Genomic DNA, 12321 nt, shown 5'->3' on the forward strand with positions numbered 1-12321 from the left:
CTCACAGTGAATATTCGGCTAGATACGAATATCCGCGTCGGGTCGAATATTCGTAACAACACGAATACTTGGATTTCGAATCGAATACGAATACTAAAAATATAATATTCGAATTATATTCGAAAATTTCGAATATTCGCACACCCCTACTGTTTAGTGAAATGCGTATTCGGCACCAAAAAACGAAGGAATGCATTCAGCTGGGAGTTATGGAAATTTAACAACAAATTGCTCAGTGATGAGACCTTTAGACGGGTTGTACTGAATGAATTCATTAAAGTAAGGCCGGGCACATTGTATGAAATCTGGAAGCAATTGGAGATGTGCAAAGAACAGATTAAAATAAAAGCCATTGATAGGTCCAGTTGCCTGCGGTACCAGGAGAAAATTAAAGAAACCCAGCTAAAGGCTTTGCTCGAAAAACTACATGAGCAAGAATGTAAGGCACCCGGCAGATGGATAGAAGATATTAGGAAAATAAAAGAACAGCTTGCGTTGATGGAAGAAGACAGATACCAAGGAGCGTTAGTGCGGGCAAGGGCGGAAAGTTGGGACATGGGCGAGACGCCCTCGAAAAGAGCACTGGCTTTGGAAAAGGCGCATGCGGAAAAAAATCATATTGATAAGATTGAATGGGGCGATATGCTATCTTCAGATGACGAACATATCAGGCAAGGCTTCTTCCAGTATTATCAGCAGCTTTTTAACAAACAGAAGGTCGACATAAACGCGTTCAAAGAAAAGTTTCTTATCGCTATGCCACGACTAGACGAGGACACGAAGGAAAGATTAGAGATGCCAATCACAGAACTCGAGGTCGAAAAAGCAATCGATAGTTTAAATATGGGAAAGTCGCCTGGGGCAGACGGCCTAAGCGCAGACTTCTATAAGGGGTTTAAGAACGAAATAGCGCCAATATTGACTGCGTTGTTCAAAGAAGCCTACGAAATAAACAGATTGCCGCTGTCATACGGGTTATCTCACACTATTCTAATTCCAAAGACAAATAACGAGGAAAAGCTCCAGCAGGTCACAGCTTACAGGCCAATTTCCTTGACTAATGTCGATTATAAAATATTAATGAAAGTGCTAGCAAGGAGGCTGCAGTCAGTAATTCAGGATATTGTTGGCCCTCACCAAACGTGCGGGATAAAGGGGAGATCAATTATGACTAACATTCACACGGCAAGATCGGTTCTGGAGTGTTGTGATCTGACTAATGACTGTGTGGCCATCCTCCAACTAGACCTCGAAAAAGCATTTTGCTCTGTATTCTGGACCACGCGAATGTAGGTTCCGTAATTCGAGGGGGCGTGGCCATGGCGTACCGCGGCTGCACTACGAGATTAACTATAAACAAGAGTCTGGGGGCCCCCATTCGGGTGCAACGTTCGGTACGCCAGGGCTGCCCCCTCAGTCCACTTTTGTTTGCCATTTACATAGAGACACTATGTTTGAACATTGTAAGGTATCGGTAGTGCGTGCGGTGTCATTACTACCGCTAATTCTTTCTCAGTACCCCGCAGCTGCCGTCTTCAATGGACCCCCCCCCCCCCCTCGACGGGACGGGACGGGACAGTGGGGTGCGCTCGAAAGGAAGAATGACATTTCTTGGAAAGATGCGCGCGCGCGCGCGCAGGCGCCGGGCCGCTCGGGCGTACATCGCCCTTTGGGGCTGCTTCGCGTCGGCTGGGCAGGGGAGCGGTGAAAGTTATGCGGCTGAAGGGCCGCCACACGTCGACCCCCCCTTGTCTTAATCCCCTCGTCTTAGCGGACACCAGATATGCGACACAAGCTCGCGACGAACGTCTCGTTCGAAAAGTATGCAGGATTCCTGAGAGGATTAAGCACTGCCGGACGGAACGGCGTCAGGGCGCCGTGACGAGGGGACAAACGAGATGAGGAATAGCCGGCGACAGCGCGTCTAGCCGCGAGCAGCGAAGGCCCGAGTTGGGTGACGCTGCGGGTATCGGTGAGGCGCCGACTAAACAGCCTTGGGAAGGCTAAGTTGCCTTGGAATGCAGGTCCGAGCTCGCAGTGTCAGCTACAGTGGTAGCTGCCCGCTTAAGCCCGATAATCCCGAATTCCGAGACGACGCCAAAGTCGAGGGTCATTGGGGAAACCGCCGTCACGTGCTCGCACGAGTGTGTTTTGTGTTTGTGTTTACTTTTATTTTGGAGGGAGAATGTTCTACCCCGGACATGCTGGCACTGCCTGGCACGACTGTGCGTTTGTTTGTTTTTTTTTTGCAATGGAGAGGGTGTTTTGCCCTACGGAGGCTAGAGGGCTGGCCATGCTCTCGAGAAACCAATCATGGGAGCAGTGTCACATGATTGGGTGCTACCAAATGTGGGCCGGGCCTTTAGGGCTTTAAAACCGGGCCCCGGAGCCGGAAAAAGGGTTCTGGGCTAAGGTTAGGTGCTATGCATCTTCGGCTACGCCGAGTAGGGGCCTCCCCTAGTGTTAGCCAGTTCCACCTTTTCGTTGTTTGTCTTTTTGCTGCTTAATGTTTCTCCAGTGCCTAACTTGTATGTGATTGTAAATATCTGTACATAAACTTCAAGTATTCGCCTTATCAGTTATCCCTGCATCGTAACTCATCTTGAGACCGTCTCTGACGGGGCACCCCTGGTGCGAAGAAAAACTTCAGTTTTCAAGTTAAACAAACCGCCTCTGGCGGGGCACCCCTGGTGCAAGGAAGGAAGATAAAGAACTTGTGTGAAACTTTACTGGCGCAGTCGACAGGATCCTGCGTCCATCGGAAGTCGGCGCAGGAAGAAGACTGAAGGCAGGGAGAAAGGCGACGACTAGGCAACAGGTCAGCTTTCGAGAAAGGACCTGCGGAGAGACGGAAACCAGGAGAAGCAGCGCGTCGAGTCGGAAACTCGACGGTCACCAGCGGGTCGAAGCAAGGCGACAGCGGCGGGCACAGGAACAGCGGCGTGCGACAGCTCATCGCAGCGCGCGGTGAAAGTGGCGGTGGACTCCGACACCAGGAGGCTGGCAATGCGGATCGACGCATAGAAACCGTGAGTTTCCTTAGTTGCATTGTTCTCGTCCCTGTGCATGTGTTCGAGCCGGTAGGACAACAGACGGCGTTATGGAGGGTTATCCATGGCGACCCTCGCTCGATGGGAGGTGCCAAGTAGAATTGGCGAAGGCGCGCGTGGCGTACTTTGAGGCCAAACTTGCAAAGGTAAATGGCGGAAAGACGCTGCTTCGCGAGGAAGAACCTCAGGACGTTAAGTCCGTTTTGAAGGCGTTAGAGGCAAAGCGCCAGCAGCTAGAGCTCGAGCTGGCTGAGCTCAAGGGGGTTAGGAGGGCTAGTGAACTAGCCAGGGGAAACTACTCCGAGTCCAGACAGACTGCGCTGGAAGGCAAAGGCTTGTGCTCGTCGAGCACAAGTGAAGGAAGCAGCAGCCAGGTGGCTGTAAACCAGCAGCCGGCATGCGGGAACACCTCGTCGTTCGAAAAGGCCGAAAAAAAGGCAGGAGGTGAGGGCGAGATTCCTGAGGGGCGCGAAAATATCACAGCTTTTCCGCCACTACACGCGGCTAGCAACGAAAAGGAGCAGCGAAATTCCGATGTTTCGGGGGCAGTCGAGACGAAGCTGTCCGACAACAAACAGGACCGCGATGAAATTCCCGCAGGCTCGATGGCGGAGGTTGTGACCTCCGACATATCAGAAGAACGAAAGAAAAACTGCCAGGCAGAAGAGAAAACTGAGTCAGCTTGTCGAGAAAGTGTAATCTCAGGCGAAGAATGCATCCTGAGGGAACGCAGCGCCACGGTATTGGAGGCGGTGATCTCGCACTGCGATGATCCAGCCGCCCAGGTTAGCTCTACTCCAGATGAGATCAGGAGCGACAATGCGAGTCCAGGAACGTTGGAATTGAGTTTGAAAATTCCAAAAACGCAGCCTCAAGCAAGCTGCGAAAAAGAGCAGTTCGTTCATCATGAAATGGCCAGCGATGACAGACGTCAGATTGGCGAGTTAAACGAAGCTACGGAGCCGGCAAGCCCCTATAAGGCAGGGAGCGGCAATTTCAGTGTTGGCTCGTGCAGGAACGGGGCAAATGGCTCCAAGCGAGGCGAAGTAGCCGAAGGCAGGGGCGTGGCTTTCAAATTGAAAGTCGCTGCCAGGAACAGTACGTTCCGTGCTGCGGTACGTCAGATTAGTTGTAGCAAAGCGGGCCGCACTGGTATGGTTAGACAGGGCAAGGGATGCGCTCCCTACGCAGCGCGAGTTTCGTACCGGCGCGCCGGAAAGAGCGGGCCCTCATGTGCGTCGTGTGGTAAGGGGTTTGGACCCATCGAAGACCGGGATGTATTTGATCCTGGAGGGCACCAGCTTCAGAGTTCTCGCCCCGTGGGGTCATCAGCCTAACGAGCTGAGTGACCGCCAGGCGTTGGCGTTAATCGGGTTGATTAACGCGTAGCGGCTCGAATACACACAGGGACACTCGGTGCGACTAAGGAGGCTCACGTGGCCACCTACGGACATCGTACGAGTGCTGCTGAACGCTCCAGTGGCGAGTGTCTGTGTGTGTGTGTGCTCGTTCGCGAGCAGGACGACGGTGTGCATGCAGGTGAACTAGGTACAGCCTATCAACTTGGACTCCGTTTTACGGCGCACAGCAAGCATGCCACCGTGGGTATTTGAGTGTGCATTTTGCTTATGTTTTCTTGGTGCCCGTAAGCATTTTGCGTAAGGTTGTGTTAGTGCCCGTGTGCATTATTTTGCTTTTAGTTTTGTTGATGCAACTGGTCCCAGCGCGACAGCTTGGACTTCGGTCAATGCGCTGGATTTAAATGTCTGAAACGCGCATTTGAATGTGTACGTTTTGTTTATGTTATGTCACCCGCAGGGCGATTTCATGAGTTAGACCGATCCCTATTGTTTGTAATTCTAAAAGTGCCATTTGAGCCCTTTTTAGAATCTTGGAAAGGGCGTGTAAGGTATCGGTAGTGCGTGCGGTGTCATTACTACCGCTAATTCTTTCTCAGTACCCCGCAGCTGCCGTCTTCAATGGACCCCCCCCCCCCCCCCTCGACGGGACGGGACGGGACAGTGGGGTGCGCTCGAAAGGAAGAATGACATTTCTTGGAAAGATGCGCGCGCGCGCGCGCGCAGGCGCCGGGCCGCTCGGGCGTACATCGCCCTTTGGGGCTGCTTCGCGTCGGCTGGGCAGGGGAGCGGTGAAAGTTATGTGGCTGAAGGGCCGCCACACGTCGACCCCCCCTTGTCTTAATCCCCTCGTCTTAGCGGACACCAGATATGCGACACAAGCTCGCGACGAACGTCTCGTTCGAAAAGTATGCAGGATTCCTGAGAGGATTAAGCACTGCCGGACGGAACGGCGTCAGGGCGCCGTGACGAGGGGACAAACGAGATGAGGAATAGCCGGCGACAGCGCGTCTAGCCGCGAGCAGCGAAGGCCCGAGTTGGGTGACGCTGCGGGTATCGGTGAGGCGCCGACTAAACAGCCTTGGGAAGGCTAAGTTGCCTTGGAATGCAGGTCCGAGCTCGCAGTGTCAGCTACAGTGGTAGCTGCCCGCTTAAGCCCGATAATCCCGAATTCCGAGACGACGCCAAAGTCGAGGGTCATTGGGGAAACCGCCGTCACGTGCTCGCACGAGTGTGTTTTGTGTTTGTGTTTACTTTTATTTTGGAGGGAGAATGTTCTACCCCGGACATGCTGGCACTGCCTGGCACGACTGTGCGTTTGTTTGTTTTTTTTTGCAATGGAGAGGGTGTTTTGCCCTACGGAGGCTAGAGGGCTGGCCATGCTCTCGAGAAACCAATCATGGGAGCAGTGTCACATGATTGGGTGCTACCAAATGTGGGCCGGGCCTTTAGGGCTTTAAAACCGGGCCCCGGAGCCGGAAAAAGGGTTCTGGGCTAAGGTTAGGTGCTATGCATCTTCGGCTATGCCGAGTAGGGGCCTCCCCTAGTGTTAGCCAGTTCCACCTTTTCGTTGTTTGTCTTTTTGCTGCTTAATGTTTCTCCAGTGCCTAACTTGTATGTGATTGTAAATATCTGTACATAAACTTCAAGTATTCGCCTTATCAGTTATCCCTGCATCGTAACTCATCTTGAGACCGTCTCTGACGGGGCACCCCTGGTGCGAAGAAAAGCTTCAGTTTTCAAGTTAAACAAACCGCCTCTGGCGGGGCACCCCTGGTGCAAGGAAGGAAGATAAAGAACTTGTGCGAAACTTTACTAACATTATTAAGAACGAGGCTGTTCAAGGTTTTAGGCTGCAGGTAGCTGAAGTCAAGTTGCTTGCGTACGCGGATGACCTAGCGGTGTTTGCTGTGAATCAGCAGAGCATACGGGAGGCTGTTGTGTCTGTTGACAGTTTCAGGAAGGCAACCGGGAGTAAAGTGAACTGGGCAAAGTGCCAGGGACTTTGGCATGGGGGTTGGCCATCAACCCCAGATCTTTTTGCAAATGTGACTTGGGTAACTATCCCCCCAATATACCTAGGAGTGCCGCTAAATTGCTACAGGGACAGTGATGCATATTGGAAAGAACAAGCGAACGAACTACGGGAAAAATCAGATAGATGGAAGGGGGCACATTTATCAATCTTTGCAAAAGCGACGGTGTGTAACTTGTTCTTTTTAAGCAAACTGTGGTACTGTAAGGAGATAGCGCCACCCAGCGGCGTTCGTGAGGAGAAGACAAAGCACGAGGAGCGCGTGCTGAGGGGTACGCCGGGATAGGTCGAACAGGATTACGTGGCAGAGAAGAGAAGAGCGCGGTGGGCGACGGACGTGGACGAGTTCTGCTGGCTCCCCGAGTTCCGGGCTTGGGCCTTAGCCGCAGACGTCCGGGCCACCAGACCTGGACATCCATCGTCGAGAGCCTCAACCACCAGGCCCAGGCGCCACTCTTCTCCGTCCATCCGTCAGCTGCTCTACATAGGCCGCTTCGGGCGCCTACGTGACTTTTCCGGGATAGCAGACCTGGAAACCGTGCCGGGAGCCCACGAACGCTGACGCTGCGGTAGCCTTGCATCGACGTTGGAACGCCAAGAGACTCCTTGACTACCCGACACCCAGCCAGTCCTCTCCGCTCGTTGCTCGAATAAGACAAGTAGTGTGACTTTCCTCTTTGACTCTTTTTTCTGCATTTTTCGTAAGCACCTTGTTCTGTTTCCCCGTGTGTTTTTCCCGTGTGTTGTTGCGTTGTTCTCATGTTCCTTTCCTTTTTTCTCGCTCATATTGAAATTGGTTTCCTTTTTGATAAAATCCGCCTCGTTTATTGTTTGTACTTTTGTGTTTCTTTAAAATAAGACCTGCAATCTCTCACAGAGTCCTCACAAATTTGGCGTCCACTACGACAGGACGAGGTCGGTTTTTATTTATTTGCCTGTTGTGTTAATTTAGGAACAATATGAGCGCTTCAGATTTGGTTGCTTTAGGCGAGCGCATGGGCTTGTGCGGCGCGGAGTTACGAGCGTGGGTGGAGGACGAGCTTCGTAAGGCACGGGAAGAGAGAGCCGCTGAGCGTGAAGCTGCGAAGCAGAAATTGGAATTAGAGGCACGGAATGTAGAGGCTGAGCGAGAGGCTGCGAAGGAACGCTTGGAGTTAGAGGCGCGGAACTTGCAGCTACAAATAAGGCTCATGGAGGGTAGCGCAAATCCTCCGAGTGACCGTGGAGAGCGTAGCGTCTCATCGACCAGCTCCATTAACCCGCACAGCCTCATACCACAGTTCAATGAAGCGCGGGATGACCTCGATGCCTACTTAAAGAGGTTTGAGCATGTGGCCACGGGGCAGGGTTGGCCAAAAGAAAAGTGGGCAACGGCGTTGAGCTTGTGCCTTGGCGGCGAAGCACTTAGGGTCTTCGGTCGGCTCTCGCCTGAGGATTCCGTGGATTATGATAAAGCGAAGCTTGCCTTGCTTCAGAGGTTTAGGTTCACCGCGGAAGGGTACCGAGAGAAGTTTCGCCAGAGCAAGCCCCAGGATGGAGAAACGGCCTCGCAATATGCTGCCAGGTTGTTTAGCTTTTTTGACCGTTGGGTCGAGATGCGGGGAGAAGGCCGCACTTTTGAGGTGGTTCGCGAGATGGTCGTGAGCGAACAATTTCTGAACAACTGTCATTCTCGTTTAGCCCTTTTCTTACGTGAGCGGGAGGGCAAGACAGTTGCCAAGCTGGCGGAGGCTGCCGATCATTTTCTTGAAGCGCAGCGGCAAAATAACTTGTTGTTCTTCAAAGAACAGGGGGAGCATACGATGAATAAAGCCAAGGACGAGGTTTCAGGTTCACAATCTCGCCTGCGGTGTTTTCTTTGCGAGAAGACTGGGCACAAGGCGGCGGATTGTCGGACGAAGCCGAAGCAATCGTATTGCACCTGGTGCCGCGAGGTAGGACATGATGCCCAGTCGTGCAAAGCTAAGAGGCCAGGAGACCGTGAGGAGTCCTCCTGTTGCATGACACCTCGACATTCACATCCCGATAACCCTGCAGAGGTAACGCGCGTAGAGGGCCAGTTGGGGGATATGGTCTGTCCTTCCCACCCGGTGGAAGTTGCTATGCCAGTGGGGCACGGCGAGGTGTTCGGCCAGCCTGGTTCGGTTTTACGGGATACGGGCAGCACCGGTATTGTTGTGCGTGAGTCTCTTGTACCGCCAGCGGCACTAACAGGGAAAAAGGCTACATTATTCTTGGCCAATGGGACCCGTGTAGAAGTTCCGGAAGCGGAGGTGGTGATTTCCTCACCGTACTTTTCGGGTAAGGCCATCGCGCGGTGCTTGTCTACACCCCTGTACGACATCATAATAGGCAATGTCCCTGGCGCTAAACCTCCATTCTCGGTTGACCCGCCAGTTCTAACTGAACAGGCAGTTTCCCTTGCCATGACGGGTGCGGTCGATGTTCCTTCCCTTACGGTGACAGCAAAGGTTTCAGAGAGTATTAAAAGCCCCACTCTGAACACACTCCACTTATCACGGCCGGAGTTTCGCCTGAAACAGGAAGAAGACCCGACTTTAGAGGTGTGTCGCAGGAAGTTGGGGCAAATATTTCGTGGCAAGGGACAGACCGCCCACTCTTTTGATACAGATGACGGTGTTCTCTTCCGGACGTACCAAGTGTGTCCCGGCCAGGTCGTTGAGCAAGCGGTGGTACCGAAGGGCTTACGCACGCAAGTTCTTAAGTTGGCACATAAGAGTGCATTATCCGGCCATCATGGAATACGGCAAACAATAGCTAGGGTGCTCACTGAGTTTTACTGGCCCGGTGTACAGGCTGACATTAAGAGTTATGTCAGATCGTGTGACATGTGTCAGCAGACTGTGTCGAAGGCAAGGGAGAACAGAGTGAATAACATCATAGGACGGGAACATGTAAAATCATGGTGGAAACCGAGGTCGGTTTGGAGAAAACGGTTTCACAAAGGAAAACGGAAGTACTAGCCGGAAAAGTTCTCGCGACGGTGAAGTGGTTCGATGTGAACAATGGAATACGGAAGAATGTAGCCCACACCTGTTCTTGTTGGAATTGTTTTTGTTTGTTCATGTTTGTTTTTGAGTGTCGGCTATCTACTTTTTATGCTTTCCGTGTTTCTTCGCCCTCTATGGACGCTTTACGTTGACTTTCCATGTGCTCTCTGTGCTGTGTGTGCGAAGGTCTGTGAACGCTTCGAACATTGACGACCGTCGTATTGTGTGTGGTGTGTAGTGTGCGCGCTGTGGTGCGGTGTTCTGTGTTGCGATCGTCGAACGCGTCTGGTGTCGCTCTCCGGAAGTCGAGTTCTTTCCCTTGGAAAAAACTTCCGAAGAGGGGGCCTTCTGTAAGGAGATAGCGCCACCCAGCGGCGTTCGTGAGGAGAAGACAAAGCACGAGGAGCGCGTGCTGAGGGGTACGCCGGGATAGGTCGAACAGGATTACGTGGCAGAGAAGAGAAGAGCGCGGTGGGCGACGGACGTGGACGAGTTCTGCTGGCTCCCCGAGTTCCGGGCTTGGGCCTTAGCCGCAGACGTCCGGGCCACCAGACCTGGACATCCATCGTCGAGAGCCTCAACCACCAGGCCCAGGCGCCACTCTTCTCCGTCCATCCGTCAGCTGCTCTACATAGGCCGCTTCGGGCGCCTACGTGACTTTTCCGGGATAGCAGACCTGGAAACCGTGCCGGGAGCCCACGAACGCTGACGCTGCGGTAGCCTTGCATCGACGTTGGAACGCCAAGAGACTCCTTGACTACCCGACACCCAGCCAGTCCTCTCCGCTCGTTGCTCGAATAAGACAAGTAGTGTGACTTTCCTCTTTGACTCTTTTTTCTGCATTTTTCGTAAGCACCTTGTTCTGTTTCCCCGTGTGTTTTTCCCGTGTGTTGTTGCGTTGTTCTCATGTTCCTTTCCTTTTTTCTCGCTCATATTGAAATTGGTTTCCTTTTTGATAAAATCCGCCTCGTTTATTGTTTGTACTTTTGTGTTTCTTTAAAATAAGACCTGCAATCTCTCACAGAGTCCTCACAGGTACGTCATACAAGTGTTGCACTGTTCCCGGGCAAATGTACAGAAGATACATCGCATTTTAGCGGTTTTTGTTTGGTCCTCGACCTGGGAACGGTGCCGACGGACTAATTTGTTTAGACGTGTGAAAGATGGTGGCCTTGGGCTTTTCTGTTTCTGCGCCAGCTTGTAAACAGGTTTTTCTTTTTTCGAGATGTGCGCGACCCTTTTTTGAGAACTATGTGTCAACCAAGGTTGACCCGTGTTTTGCCTGATTTTGTTGTGGGAACAAGTTATTTTTCCGGAAGAACTTTAGGTTACTTCAGAGAAGTTGCTGATAGCGTTAAATTTCTTGCTGTGCGTTTTTCGAGAGAATATTTAAGTGACGTAAAGCGGAAAAAGCTATACGCCGATCTGTGTGATGTTGTTTTTCCAGTGCCAATGTACAGAGCTTTGTACGATGGAGGCCACGGAGGGGATGTTCTGAAAAGAGTAAAAAGAATGCAAGTACAGCCAGGACACAAAACTTTCTTCTTCAAGTTACATACAGAAACACTATCAGTTAAAAGGTTTTTGGAGGGAAGGGGTTTATTCCTACCGTCGGGTTCGCATTGCCTAATCTGCAAGTGTTCCCAAACAATAGACCATGTTTTTCTTCACTGTTGGGAGGGGGTGTTTTTTTTTGGGACGTTTTGCAACGAGCAATTAAACAAGAGCTGCCGCTTCATCCCTACGGTATCAGATATTTGGCAATTGAAAACCAGGACGGGTTCCCGTTTGATCAAGTAATGCTCTGGGGCCTCCATAGTATATGGCGCTCCAGAATGGCGGGGTATTACTGCGATGCTGACGCGAGACCAGCCCGCATGTATTTTCGGGAAAATGTACGTAGATTTGTGGAAGTAATGAAACTACAAGCATGTGTACCCGATTGGCTACCCAGGATGGAAAATTTCACTCTGTTGAGAGAATTTTAAACTTGACAAGGCCTGCCAGGAAGATCTGGCAGGTTGCTGGTTTTCAAAGTTTGGTGTCTGTAGGTTTTGTGTTGCTTTCTTGAAGGCAATAAAGAAAAAAAAAGTCGATAGCTCAGTTGGTAGAGCGGTGGACTGTAGAGGTTCCGTACTGCGGACATCCATAGGTCGCTGGTTCGTATCCGGCTCGACGGAGTGTCCTTTTGTTAATATTTTACAGGCAACCCAATGGGCACCTATAATTTGTAAATTATTGCCGGCAGGTTAGCTTCGTCACATAAAGATTTTTAATTGCTGTGAAGGTCGCTTGGGGTCATTGTCTAGCCAAGAGTAAACCGTTACACCACTGCGCCGCCTCCCGAGTAAATTTCTGGCCGCGACGAACTTGAGGAAAAAAAGCCGGAGTCACCTCCGTCCCCGTCGATAGCTCAGTTGGTAGAGCGGTGGACTGTAGAGGTTTCTTACTGCGGACATCCATAGGTCGCTGGTTCGAATCCGGCTCGACGGAGTGTTTTTTGTTAATATTTTACAGGCAACCCAATAGGCACCTATAATTTGCAAATGATTGCCGGCAGCTTAGCTTCGTCAAATGTAGATTTTAAATTGCTGTGAAGGTCGCTTGGGGTCATTGTCTCGTCAATAGTAAACCGTTACACCACTGCACCGCTTTCCGAATCAATTGCTTGCCGCGACGCACTTGAGGAAAAGAAGCCGGGATCCCCTCCGTCCCCGTCGATAGCTCAGTTGGTAGAGCGGTGGACTGTAGAGGTTTCGTACTGCGGACATCCATAGGTCGCTGGTTCGAATCCGGCTCGACGGAGTGTTCTTTTTGTTACTATTTTACAGGCATCCCAATAGGCACCTATAATTTGCAAATTATTG

The 12321-nt window shown here is 51.6% G+C and overlaps 2 non-coding genes across 2 annotated transcripts; both read left to right on the forward strand.

The window, feature by feature from the left end:
• The first annotated feature begins 11856 nt into the window (after window positions 1–11856).
• On the forward strand, window positions 11857–11947 carry TRNAY-GUA (transfer RNA tyrosine (anticodon GUA)). Its single transcript is given in 2 exon segments — window positions 11857–11893; window positions 11912–11947. It is a non-coding gene; the product is annotated as a tRNA-Tyr (tRNA).
• Window positions 11948–12168: 221 nt separating this feature from the next.
• TRNAY-GUA (transfer RNA tyrosine (anticodon GUA)) lies at window positions 12169–12259 on the forward strand. Its single transcript is given in 2 exon segments — window positions 12169–12205; window positions 12224–12259. It is a non-coding gene; the product is annotated as a tRNA-Tyr (tRNA).
• The last annotated feature ends 62 nt before the right edge of the window (window positions 12260–12321 follow it).

This window comes from Amblyomma mixtum, chromosome 1, assembly GCF_055824585.1.
Source record: "Amblyomma mixtum isolate Tamu chromosome 1, ASM5582458v1, whole genome shotgun sequence".
In the NCBI taxonomy this organism is placed as follows: Eukaryota; Metazoa; Arthropoda; class Arachnida; order Ixodida; family Ixodidae; genus Amblyomma; species Amblyomma mixtum.